The following is a 12,536-nucleotide window of genomic DNA, read 5'->3' on the forward strand; positions in this document are numbered from 1 at the left end:
TTCTTTTTGTTCACATCTTTGTACATAATTGCTCTGAGTTGTCCTCATGTTTCTACAGTTCCTTGGGCATCCCATACACCCCTCAACCTCAATCAAGTTCTAAACCCCTTAATAAGATCACAAAACCAAGCTCAAGGACTGGTTGCAAGATCATAGTTACATAGTTAGTCTGGCTGAAAAAAGACAAAAGTCCATCCAGTTCAACCATTAAAAAAAAATTTTTTAGAATCCTATACCCACAGTTAATACAGAGGAAGGCAAAAACCCAGCAAAGCATGATCCAATTTGCTCCTGCAGGGAAAAAAATTCCTTCCTGATCCCCGAGAGGCAATCGGATATTCCCTGGATCAACTTTACCTATAAATTAAATTTGTATGAGATCTGAAGAAAATGCGTGTTGCCTGGCTGTGCAGGACTATAGTGGGACCCAAAACTCAACAACTCCTGAGGGGGTAGTGCTACAATATTACCATCTACTGCCACTGCTGTTGGCCTGCCACCACTACCATCTCATAGTGGGCCCATTTCTATTGTTGGTTGCAATGGCTCTTTTAATTTGGCATATCCAATTTTTTTATGGAGAATTTGATCTTTTGCTCTGTGCAAATATTTTGAAGGGTTATGGTGTTTTTTTGGAGCCGCTAAAATGTTAAACCCAGTTTTTCTGCAGCTCTATATATAATACGAAAATTTTACCTCCAACCTGGAGAAAAATACCTATAAATTGTATATATGCATGTTGCCCTATTGTCATTTATTTTACACCATAGTTCCAATGTATTTCTTTATTCATATTCATATTCAATCTCAAGCCAAGACAACCTTCAGTTCTGAACAAAAGAGACGCAGTGATAGAATGAGCAAAGAGATTTATGGGGCATAATATCAAGATACTACAAAAAATAATAATATTGAAAGACATTTTGTCGAATGCCATGGATCAAATTTGTCTGTCCTGAGTCCTACGTTTTAGATTGAAAACCCAAATCCTGAAAGGATTAAAGTGATATTAACCACTTGCCTACAGGGCACGTATACCCCTTCCTGCCCAGGCCAGATTTCAGCTTTCAGCGCTGTTGCAATTTGAATGACAATTGCACAGTCATGCAACACTGTACCCATTTGAAATTTTTATCATATTTCTGTGACAGATAGAGCTTTCTTTTGGTGGCATTTAATCACCTCGGGGTTTTTTATTTTTTGCTAAACAAATGAAAAACAACTGAAAATTTTGAAAAAAAAAGTTTTTTCTTAGTTTTTTTAATGAAATTTTGTGAATAAGTGATTTTTCTGTTTTATTTTGTGCACTAATGAGGCTGCAGTGATGGGCACTGATAGGCTGCACTGATGGGCACTGATAGGTGGCACTGATGGGCACTGATGAGGAAGCACTAGTAGGTGGCACTGATGGGCAATGACAGGCATCACTGATGGGCACTGAAAGGCAGCACTCATATATGGCACTGTTAGGCGGCACTGACTGGCACTGATTGGCAACACTGATAGGTGGCACTGACTGTAATTGATAGGTGGCACTTACTGGCACTGATAGGTGACACTGAAAGGAAGCTCAGATGGGCACTGATATGTGGCATTGATGTGCACTGGTAGGTACTGATATGTGGCATTGATGAGGCACTGATGGGCACTGGCAGGTGGCATTGATGGGCAATGACAGCTGGCACTGATGGACACTTACAGGTGGCACTGCTGAGGCTACACTGATCATCAGGGCACACTGGTCATCAGTGCTCTGATGATCAGTGTAGATGTCCCCTCTGAGGAATGCCGATTACCAGCTCTCCTCTCCTCTGTCAGTGTGACAGCTCGTGGGGAGAGAAATGCTGATAACCGGCATTTCCCTATTTACATGAGATCAGCTGTGTTGTGACACAGCTGATCACATGACCGAGTCAACATCTTCGACTCTTTCCATTGATCGATGATCCGCTACGTTCGAGGGACACAGCGCACCACCAATTGCCACGCTGTGCGCTCCCAAAGCCGTGCATGCACCATTAGAGTGGAAGGACGTCATATGACGTCCTCCCAGAACGAGAGAACCACCTTGCACCCGTCATTACCTTATATGGTGGGCGGAATGCGGTTAAAGGTTTTTTTTTACTCTAAATAACAAACATGTTATACTTACCTGTTTTGTGCAGTGGTTTTGCACAGAGCAGCCCCATTTCACCTCTTCTCGGTCCCCCTGCTGCTGCTCCTAGCTCCTTCCCTTTGACCAGTGCCCCCAATAGCAATACACTGCTATGGGGGGGCACTGGTACGTACTCACTCCCTCTCAAGCCCCACTCGAAGGGGAAGATTTACTAAAACTGGTGCACTCAGAGTCTGGTGCAGTTGTGCATGGTAGTCAATCAGCTTCTAACTTCAGTTCTTTCAATTAGACTTTGGCATTAAAGCCTGAAAGCTGATTGGTTTCTATGCGAACTGCATTCTGCAGATTTTGCACTCTCCAGACTTAGTAAATCAACCCCTATGCGTCCATAAGACTCATAAAGCTGAGGCTCGGCTCCGCCCCCCCACTCTCTCCTCAATGGCTCACTGGCTGTGATTGACAGCAATGAGAGCTAATGGTCCCTCTGGTAATGGTCTCGCTGCTGTGTCTCAGCCAATGAGGAGAGAGAGAGACTCGGGACAAGAGAGGCTCCCGTGCACACTGCTGGATCGAGATCGGGCTCAGGTGAGTATTGGGGGGAGCTGAACACGGAAGGTTTTTTTACCTTCATGCACAGAATGCATGAAGGTAAAAAACCTTCAGCCTATAGAATCAATTCAAACTAAATCTGAATGGGACATTACGCACTATTATACATTTCTGATTTAGTTCCCCTAAAGTCTCTTTCTATTATTATGTCTCTTTTGTATAGATCTGAAGGTTTTCTTAGTTTTAGATTAGATTTATATTAGAACTAAAGTAAAAAAAAATACAATATACAGTATATACCATATGTATGAGAAGGTATCAAAAAGTTTCAAGACTAGTTTTGTAACATGCCAGCAGATGGCAGCACATTGTGAATTGTGGCCTCTATTTTCTGTTCTTAGCTGACAGGAGTGGCACCCGGTGTGGTCTTCTGCTGCTGTAGCCCATCTGCTTCAACATTCAACGTGTTGTGTGTTCAGAGATGTATTCTGCACAAGGCAGTCTTTAATATTGATTGGACCCTGGGCAAATGTTTTTTTTTTGGGCCTCCCTAGTCATCACCCCCCCAGCCCCCCACTCTGAGACATACAATAAATAGCTGCTAGACTCAAAATCAGTTTACTGCAGCAGACCAGTCAGCAATTGGTTGCCAGAGGTTGCAGCGTATAATTACTGAACATTGACTGGTTCCTAGAGGTTACAGCATGCATTATGGCTCACTGATCAGTTGCTAGAGCTTACAACACATCATTTCTGCTTGCTGATTGGCTGCTCAGTGATTAATTGCTACAGGGTACTGAACATCCTTACAGCTCACCCATTGGTTCTTAGAGGTTACTGCACATCATTACCACTCACTGATTGGTTGCTAGAGGTTACCGCACATTATTACTGCTAATTGGTTGCTAGAGATTACTGCACATCATTACAGCTCACTAATTGGTTGCTAGAGGTTACAGCACACAATCTCCTCCCTTCCTACACACCGCGGAGGGGACAAGACCCACCAATAGACAGAAAATTTTAGAACTTGTTATTAGCAATGAGCAGAGAACACACAACTTTGAAGGTTTACTGAGTGCAGATAGGAACAGAGCCCAATGTGAGCAGCATCTCCAAGGATGAGCTGCCAGTGTACATAAAGATTGCAGGGGGCATTATGTACAGACTGCAGGGTTGAGGGGCACACTGTGTATGGCGTTCAGAGTTGCACTGCATATGCAGGATTGAGGGGTGCACTCTGTATGAAATGCAGGTTTGAGGGGTGTGCTGTTTATGGAGTGCAGAGTTGAAGGCTGTTCTATATACAAAGTGCAGGATTGAGGGGTGCCCTGTGTATGGCATGCAGGGTTGAGGGGTGCACTGTGTACAGAGGGCAGGGTTGAGCTACGTACAGACTACAGGGTTGCACTATTTAAGGAGTGCAGGGTTGAGGGGCACACTATGTACAGAGTTGAGGGGTATGCTGTGTTTGGAGTGCAGGATTAAAGGGTGCACTGTGTACGGAGTGCAGGTGTCAGAGCCTGGGTTCCAACCTCGGTCTTTTGTGGTGAAAAGAAGTGTTTCTTCTCGCTGAGCCACCTGGAATGCTGGACAGCACCCTTGACAACTATTTGGATGATCCTACCTTGACCTTGTTGAGCTTGAACCTTGAACCCCTTGCTCTTCCCATGAACTTCCTGATAAAAGCCATGTTTCTGCATTTCTTGTTTGCCAGATTATTGTGTCTTCTCCAGCCAATATCCCGCTTGTCTCTCCTGCTGCCGTCTATACCTTCGTTACCAACCTTTGGCATGTTCCTGGACTACGATTCTGCCTCATCCTCATCTAATACTGTTTGTGACCGATCCTTGGCTTGTTTACTGACTCCGCTTCCGCTTGATCCCTAACATGTTCGGTCTGCTACTGGTTTCCGGCTTGCTCATTCCCTGGTGGAGTGATCCTGAGATCTGCAACCTGGTACTAACACGCAGCCAAATCCATATCCACCATTAGGAGCTCTGGTGAAAACTGGTTAGTGATTAGACCCCGCACCTCAGGTGAGCCTGCATCATTTCCCAGGGTGACCTGCCTGTGTACCTATCCTGCTGGTTTCAGGTAAGCCTTAACACTGCTATAGCAACTAGTCTCTGAACCTGACCTAGACCATGACAGAAGGGTTGAGGGGTGCCCTATGTTCAGAGTGCGGGATTGAGGGGTGTGCTGTGTACAGAGTGCAGAATTGAGTGGTGCCCCATGTTCAGAGTGTAGGGTTGAGGGGTGCGCTGTGTACGGAGTTCAGGTTACACTGAGTATAGTGTGCAGGGTTGAGGGGTGCACTGTGTATGGAGTGCAGGATTGAGGGGTTCCCCATGTTCAGAGTGCAGGATTGAGGGGTGTTCTGTATACAGAGTGCAGGGCTGAGGGGTGTGCTGTTTACATCCAAGTTTCTCCCCCTCACAAGTACAAAGCTCTTGTCCTAACAGATTTAATTTCAGAGCTCACTCACTGATAACACCCCCCCCCCCAAACACACACACACACTGTGGTGGTTTATGTAATAATTTATTCTAATTATGTAGGGTGGTGTCCTTTCCTTTAAACAAAATCTCACAGTGCCTCCAGCCGTTAAAATACGGCAAATATTTAATGAACCAATAATTTGGACACCTTAATAATTTAATCACCACTTAATAAGATACCTTGAGTCCTTTTAGCCATTTTTAACAATTTTTAGTAATAATTATATATACAGTATATATCTTAATATTTATAAACACCCAATACAAATGCTATCAGTCTATGAACAATATGCAATATAAGATACAATATAAACTCTTAGCAGTCTCCCCACTCCCCAGAACCTTGAGTTTGAGGGTTCCCCCAGTGGGATGTAGTTGGGGCCTTCAAATGGTCCTCAAGACAAGATGGCAGCTGGACTCCTTCAGCAAAATGGCCACAGGGAGCAAGTGAGAGATAGTGCAGTGGGTTGCAGTTTTTAGGAAAAGTGTAGGAGTGTAGAGGTTCAGAAGTTTTAGAAGTTTGAGAAGTAGTATTAAAAGATCTTTAAGTTCTTCAGATGGGATAGATTTCGGCGTCTTCAGTTCTCCTTTTGTTGATTGTTTTTTCTTTAGCTTTTCTTTTTTTTCAACATGATCCTTATGTGAGGTGCATGGCTTTTTTTATACCATCGAATTCTTTTGTTTTTAAAAGACCCTCCCAACAGGCGTGTTGATTGGCCAGTCGGGAAGTATGTATACATATGATATGTCTCACCTGTCCACTGGGGCAGTCAGGGATCACAAAACAATTTGAGTATTCATGATGACTCATGCTTTGATTGGAACCAAGGTAACTTTAGGTATTAACCGTTTCAATACCGTGCAATTTTACACCTTCCTGCCCAGGCCAGTTTTCAGCGCTCTCACACTTTGAATGACAATTGCGCGGTCATACAACACTGTACCCAAACTAAAATTTTATCATTTTCTTCACACAACTAGAGCTTTCTTTTGGTGGTATTTAATCACCGCTGGGGTTTTTATTTTTTGCTAAATTAACAAAAAAAGACCAAACATTTTGAAAAAAAACCCACATTTTTCTTTGTTTCTGTTATAAAAGTTTACAAATAAATAATTGTTCTTCATAAATTTAGGCCGAGATGTATTCTGCTACATGTCTTTGGTGAAAATAACCCAAATTAGGATGTATTATTTAGTTTGTAGGAAAGTTATAGAGTTCACAAACTATGGTATAGATCTGAATATTGATCAATCCTGAAGTACTGACAGCCAATCTAATTTCTTGAGGTGCAAGAATGTCAGAATAGTACAGATATCCCCCAAATGTCAGAATAGTACAGATATCCCCAAATGACCCCTTTTTGCAGAGTAGACAGTCCGACGTACTTCATAAGAGGCATGGCGAGTTTTTTGAAGTTGTATTTTTTTGTCATAATTTTTCGGAAAATGAAAAAATTAAAAAAATTATTTTCACTATTTTTTTTTTTACATACTGTCACCAGTGCAGTACAGCTTCATCATATAACTGGCATGGCGGTGAACAGGGACACTGACTGGTGATAGTATGAAAAAAATATATATATATATTTTTTTAATTTTTTTAAATTTTTTTATTATATTTAATTTTTTATTACATTTTTTTATTTTTTTAAGATTGTTTTTTCATATTTTACTATGACCAAAGTAGTACAATGTTACCATAGTAACATTGTACTACTTTGGGGAAGTGATCAGTATTTTTTTTTTTTTTTACACAATTTGCTTATAGCAAAGAATTACTTTGCTATAAGCAAGCATTTACCTGAATTAAATCGATTCATTCAGCTTTTTTTTTTTTTTCTTTTTTTGTGCTTAGCTGTGATTTGGTCACAGCTAATCACATGACATGTGCATGTGATTAGCTGTGACCATTCACAGCTAGGCACTAGTTTACAATGGATGGCATCATGAATGAAGCCATCCATTGTATACAACTGTCATGTGACCTGCTGTGATTGGTCACAGCAGGTCACATGGTACCAGCAACGGGAGCCGGTACTCGAATCTGTCATCGGCCGTGTCCGAGGTGCACGGCCGGTGACAGATCGCACTGCTGCGCCGCTCTGCATTAGCACAAACTGCGCATGTGCGGGAGCACGCCAAATGGCGTGCACCCGGAGTGCAGAAACACTTTTGAAGCCGCCAAACGGCCATTGGCCGGGCGGCTAATGGTTAAATATGTATGTCTTATCCAAATGTAGTTAATTTCTCTACTAATTCTTGGATAAGAACCATAGAAAGATATATGTTCATTTAGTTCCTTGATATTTAAACTGTTTGAAACATTTGATTTCTGATGGAAATATACAACTGATACCAATTCACAAAATATCTTACTCTTCACCATTTCATACTTAATTGAGTGCTATGCAATCCCCAACTCTGCTGAATATATTTTTGTGTGTGGAAACATACCCTTTATAAAAGTGTTGATAATATGTCTTTTGATAATGTCTCTGTGGGTAGATATCTAGTTCATAGCTTTATATGTCCTAAGTTTAACCTTTTGGTTTTAGGAATGAAATTCCCATGAGTAGGAAAAACCCTCTGTTTACCTTGGTCATCCCCTTCAAGTAACGACATCAGCCTTGGGTGCAGTGATATACCTCCAGGTCCACAGAGCCCTCTTGCCCCAAGTGATAAGGTGGATTGAGATCCCTCTCCTGGTTACAGGTACCCCAAGAATTGGCTGCTGCAAATCTGGAACCCTCCAACAAGAGGGTCAAGAAAGGGAATGCCAATAGTGTAGTATGTTCAAAACTTTTATTGGGTCAATAAAAATACTAGCCAGGGTCACATGCATATAACAAATACCGTCAGCGATCAGACAGACTGGTAAGTGAGGAAATAAATAAATAAATAATACATGCACTAACCTGGCAAAGGTAAAAAATGGAAGACCACCGGACCTCCTCGTGGTCCCAGTAGTCAGGAAGTCACACTCCCTACTGGCTCCTCCTGAGGCCTTTCGTGCTACGGCACTTCATCAGAGGGTGGACGCCACTAGCAGTGTGACAGGAAAGACTTCCTATTTGAATGCGGTTCGCGCATGCGCACAAACCACGCTCTGTCGTTCAGAAGCAGAAACGAGGAACTGCGCATGCGCGAATGGCCGCCATTTTGCCGAGGATTATCGATGCGCGGAAATGAACTGCGCATGCGCCACCCGATAGCCGCCATTTTGCCATGGATTTTAAGCAGTGAGCTGTGTGAACTGACAGCCACTGCTAGAGAGATGTGAAACAGGGCACATAAGACTAGTGCCGATTACCCGGGGCTGATGACAGGACCGCGATTGATCAGATTGGAGTGATAATCATCCGATCTAACCTCCCCCCAGGGCAAGTGTCCAGGAACGTGAGCCATTATTTAAAGGAGAGGAGATATCCAAGTATATAGAGCCAATACTAGCAAAGTGCCCCAGGGACTATTTGACCCCCTTTTGGTCGTCCATAAGGGTAATTTCATCAACTCCTCAACTATTATATCCAAAGCAAAATGGCGGCCATTCGCGCATGCGCAGTTCCTCGGTCGGTGAGTGCGCATTTTTTCTATTTGATTCCAGCCATCTAAATGATGAGGAGACCTTCACATGTTCTTTGTTCACGATCACTTTTATTGTGTAAAGGACAATATGAACTTTTATTCACATATTTTATATTAGTATCACAGCGCTGTACTATATATATATTATTCTTGTTACAAGGTCCAGTGATTCCTTAGAGTGTTTCAGCAGCTGATTCTTGAGCGCTCGCTTTATCTTTATCCCATCCTCTGTTTACCTGTCGATTGTGTGCAGGTTAGGGTAAACAACCAGTTATACTTTTAACCTTAATGGATAATAGTATATTGTGACAGTTCGAGAAGTTTGTTTGTTCATCACACTCTCCAAGGTTTCCTGTGAGCTCTCAGACAATCAGTTTGGTTCCTCTATTGTCATGTCAAGACCTTGTATATGTTTACCTGCCATCGAAGTCTAAATAATGGTGTTTGACCACCTGTAGAAATTCAAATAGCATATTGTGTCTGGAACAAGTCTCTTCCACTCATTGTGTGTGTGATAACCTCTTGAAATATCCCTTGAAATCCACTCTGGAATGTTAACCCCTCAGAGACAGCTGGGCTTCTTACTTTTGGAATGAAATCATATTTTTAATAAATAGTTCCCCAAAAGTCACTACAACACACACACACACACACGGTTTTCAAAATTATTTTTACAAATAAATCTGTGAAAAGTGTGGCATGCATTTGTATTCAGCCCCCCTTACTGATACCCCTAACTAAAATCTAGTGGAACAAATTGCCTTCAGAAGTCACCTCATTAGTAAATAGTGTCCACCTGTGTGTAATTTAATCTCAATATAAATACAGCTGTTCTGTGAAGCCCTCAGAGGTTTGTTAGAAAACATTAGTGAACATACAGTATCACAAATGCCGAAGAACACACCAGACAGGTCGGGGATAAAGTTGTGAAGAAGTTTAAAGCATGGTTAGATTTATAAAAGAATATCCAAAGCTTTGAACATCTCATAGAGCACAGTTCAATCCATCATCTGAAAATGGAAATAGTATGGCACAACTGCCAACCTACCAAGACATGGCCGTCCACCTAAATTAAAAGGCTGGGCAAGGAGAGCATTCAACAGAGAAGCAGCCAAGCGGCCCATGGTAACTCTGGAGAATCTGAAGAGATCCACAGCTCAGGTGGGAGAATCTGTCCACAGGACAACTATTAGCTGTGCACTCCACAAATCTGGCCTACATGGAATAGTGGCTAGAAGAAAGCCATTGTTGAAAAAAAGCCATAAGAAGTCCCGTTTGCAGTTTGCGAGAAGCCATGTGGGGGAGACAGCAAACATGTGGAAGAAGGTGCTCTGGTCAGATGTGACCAAAAGTGAACTTTTTGGCCTAAAAGCACAATGCTGAAAACAAAACTAACACTGCACATCACCCTGAACATAACATCCCCACCGTGACACATGCTGGTGGCAGCATCATGTTATGGAGATGCTTTTCTTCAGCAGGGACAGGGAAGCTGGTCAGAGTTGATGGGGAAAATGGATGGAGCCAAATACAGGGCAATCTTAGAAGAGAACCTGTTAGAGTCTGCAAAAGACTTGAGACTGGGGCGGAGGTTCACCTTCCAGCAGGACAACGACCCGAAACATCCAGCCAGAGCTAACATGGAATGGTTTAGATCAAAGCATATTCATGTGTTAGACTGGCCCAGTCACAGTCCAGACCAAAATCCAATGGAGAATCTGTGGCCAGACCTGAAAATTGCTGTTCCCAGATGCTCTCCATCCAATCTGACAGAGCTTGAGCGATTCTGCAAAGAAGAATGGGCAGAAATGTCCCTCTCTAGATGTGCAAAGCTGGGAGAGACGTCCCCAAAAAGACTTGCAGCTGGAATTGCAGCCAAAGGGGGTCCAACAAAGTATTGACTCCGGGGGGCTGAATACAAATGCCGTCACACTTTTCACAGATTTATTGGTCACAAATGTTGAAAAACATTTCTCATTTTCCTTCCACCTCACAATTATGTGTCACTTTGTGTTGGTCTATCAAATCCCAATAAAATACATTGACTGTTTTGGTTGTAACAGGACAAAATGTGGACAATTTAAAGGGGGAGGAAGACTTTTTCAATGATATACATATATATATATATATATATATATATATATATAGATATATATAGTTTATTATGGGTATATACTGTATGTCAGTGCATTGCATGTTAAAATGTCATACATGCCTTGTTAGACGATGCATATCCATTTTCTGGTCCCTTGTGGCCCATTGAACGAATGGTCAGCCTTAACACAATACAACAAACCAGCTTGGTGGAAATAGGTCCTAATGTTTTTTTTTTTTTTTGGTTTTATAATTTTAAACTTTTTTGAGATCTGATTTTTTTTGACCTGAGAGTGATACAAACCATGAGTCCTGTAAGTCTTAGGCTTTCTAGAAATGTATGGTTGGGATGGGGGGGTCTTTAGTAATGTTACAAGTACATAAGGTGCGTTTTAATTCTGCAAGGAAAAAAAAATGTAAGGCTGGTTAAATCTGTGTAGGAATGTAGAATTAACAAATACATCACAAAGGATATAATACAATGTAATATGAGTACCAAGGAAGTACAACATCACTGGTGTCAGTATAAATACCACCAGAATAAAAGGGCGTACAAATCGGATTTACTGTATGATCTCAGCGCACTACACTTGTTCTTCCAGTTCTGTGTGGAACAATTATCTCCTAATATGACACATTTGTATTATTGTCAGTCACTTAATGTCATTGTAATTCCTGACATGATACGTATCAATATTGCTGTCACACAACCTCATTGTGACAAATAAGATCCACATAAATGTTTCTGGATGGTCAAAGGGACGTGATTTCCCGAGAGATAAAACTGGGATGTTTTCGGAAGCTTCTAATTATTCCAAATAATGGGAGCATGGCAAATCTATGTGTACAGCTACCATTATCCAGGAGAATGCCAAAGGTTGGTAAATGGGAGCTTGCACCCTAATGTCCCCCCACAGTCACACACTATTGTTATAATACATCTTTATAGCTCTAACATATACTACGGTGCTGTACAGAGAACACTGAGCCAGACACAGCAGTCTTTGCACCAGAGGAGCTTGCGCTCTAATGTCCCCCCCACAGTCACACACTATTATTATTATTATACATTTAAATAGCTCTAACATATACTGCAGTAGTGTACAGATAACACTGAGCCAGTCACATCAGTCTCTGCATTATTATTAGTCACACTATTATTATTATTATACATTTATATAGCTCTGACATATACCACGGTGCTGTACAGAGAACACTGCGCCAGACACAGCAGTCTCTGCACCAGAGGAGCTTACACTCTAATGTCCCCCCACAGTCACACACTATTATTATTATACATTTATACCTACAGTGTCTCCCAGAAGTGAGTCCCCCCCCCTCACATTTTTGTAAATATTTGATTGTATCTTTTCATGTGACAACACTGAAGAAATGACACTTTGCTACAATGTGACGTAGTCAGTGTACAGCTTGTATAACATGTAAATTTGCTGTCCCCTCAAAATAACTCAACACACCGTCATTAATGTCTAAACCGCTGGCAACAAAAGTGAGTCCACCCCTAAGTGACAAGGTCCAAATTGGGCCCAGTTAGCCATTTTCCCTCCCCGGTGTCATGTGACTCGTTAGTGTTACAGGGTAAGAGGTGTGAATGGGAGCAGGTGTGTTAAACTTGGTGTTATCACTCTCACTCTCTCATGCTGGTCACTGGAAGTTCAACATGGCACCTC

Source organism: Staurois parvus, unplaced genomic scaffold (assembly GCF_062004578.1).
Source record: "Staurois parvus isolate SC_StPar_1 unplaced genomic scaffold, SC_StPar_1.0 ptg002404l, whole genome shotgun sequence".
NCBI classification, from domain to species: Eukaryota; Metazoa; Chordata; class Amphibia; order Anura; family Ranidae; genus Staurois; species Staurois parvus.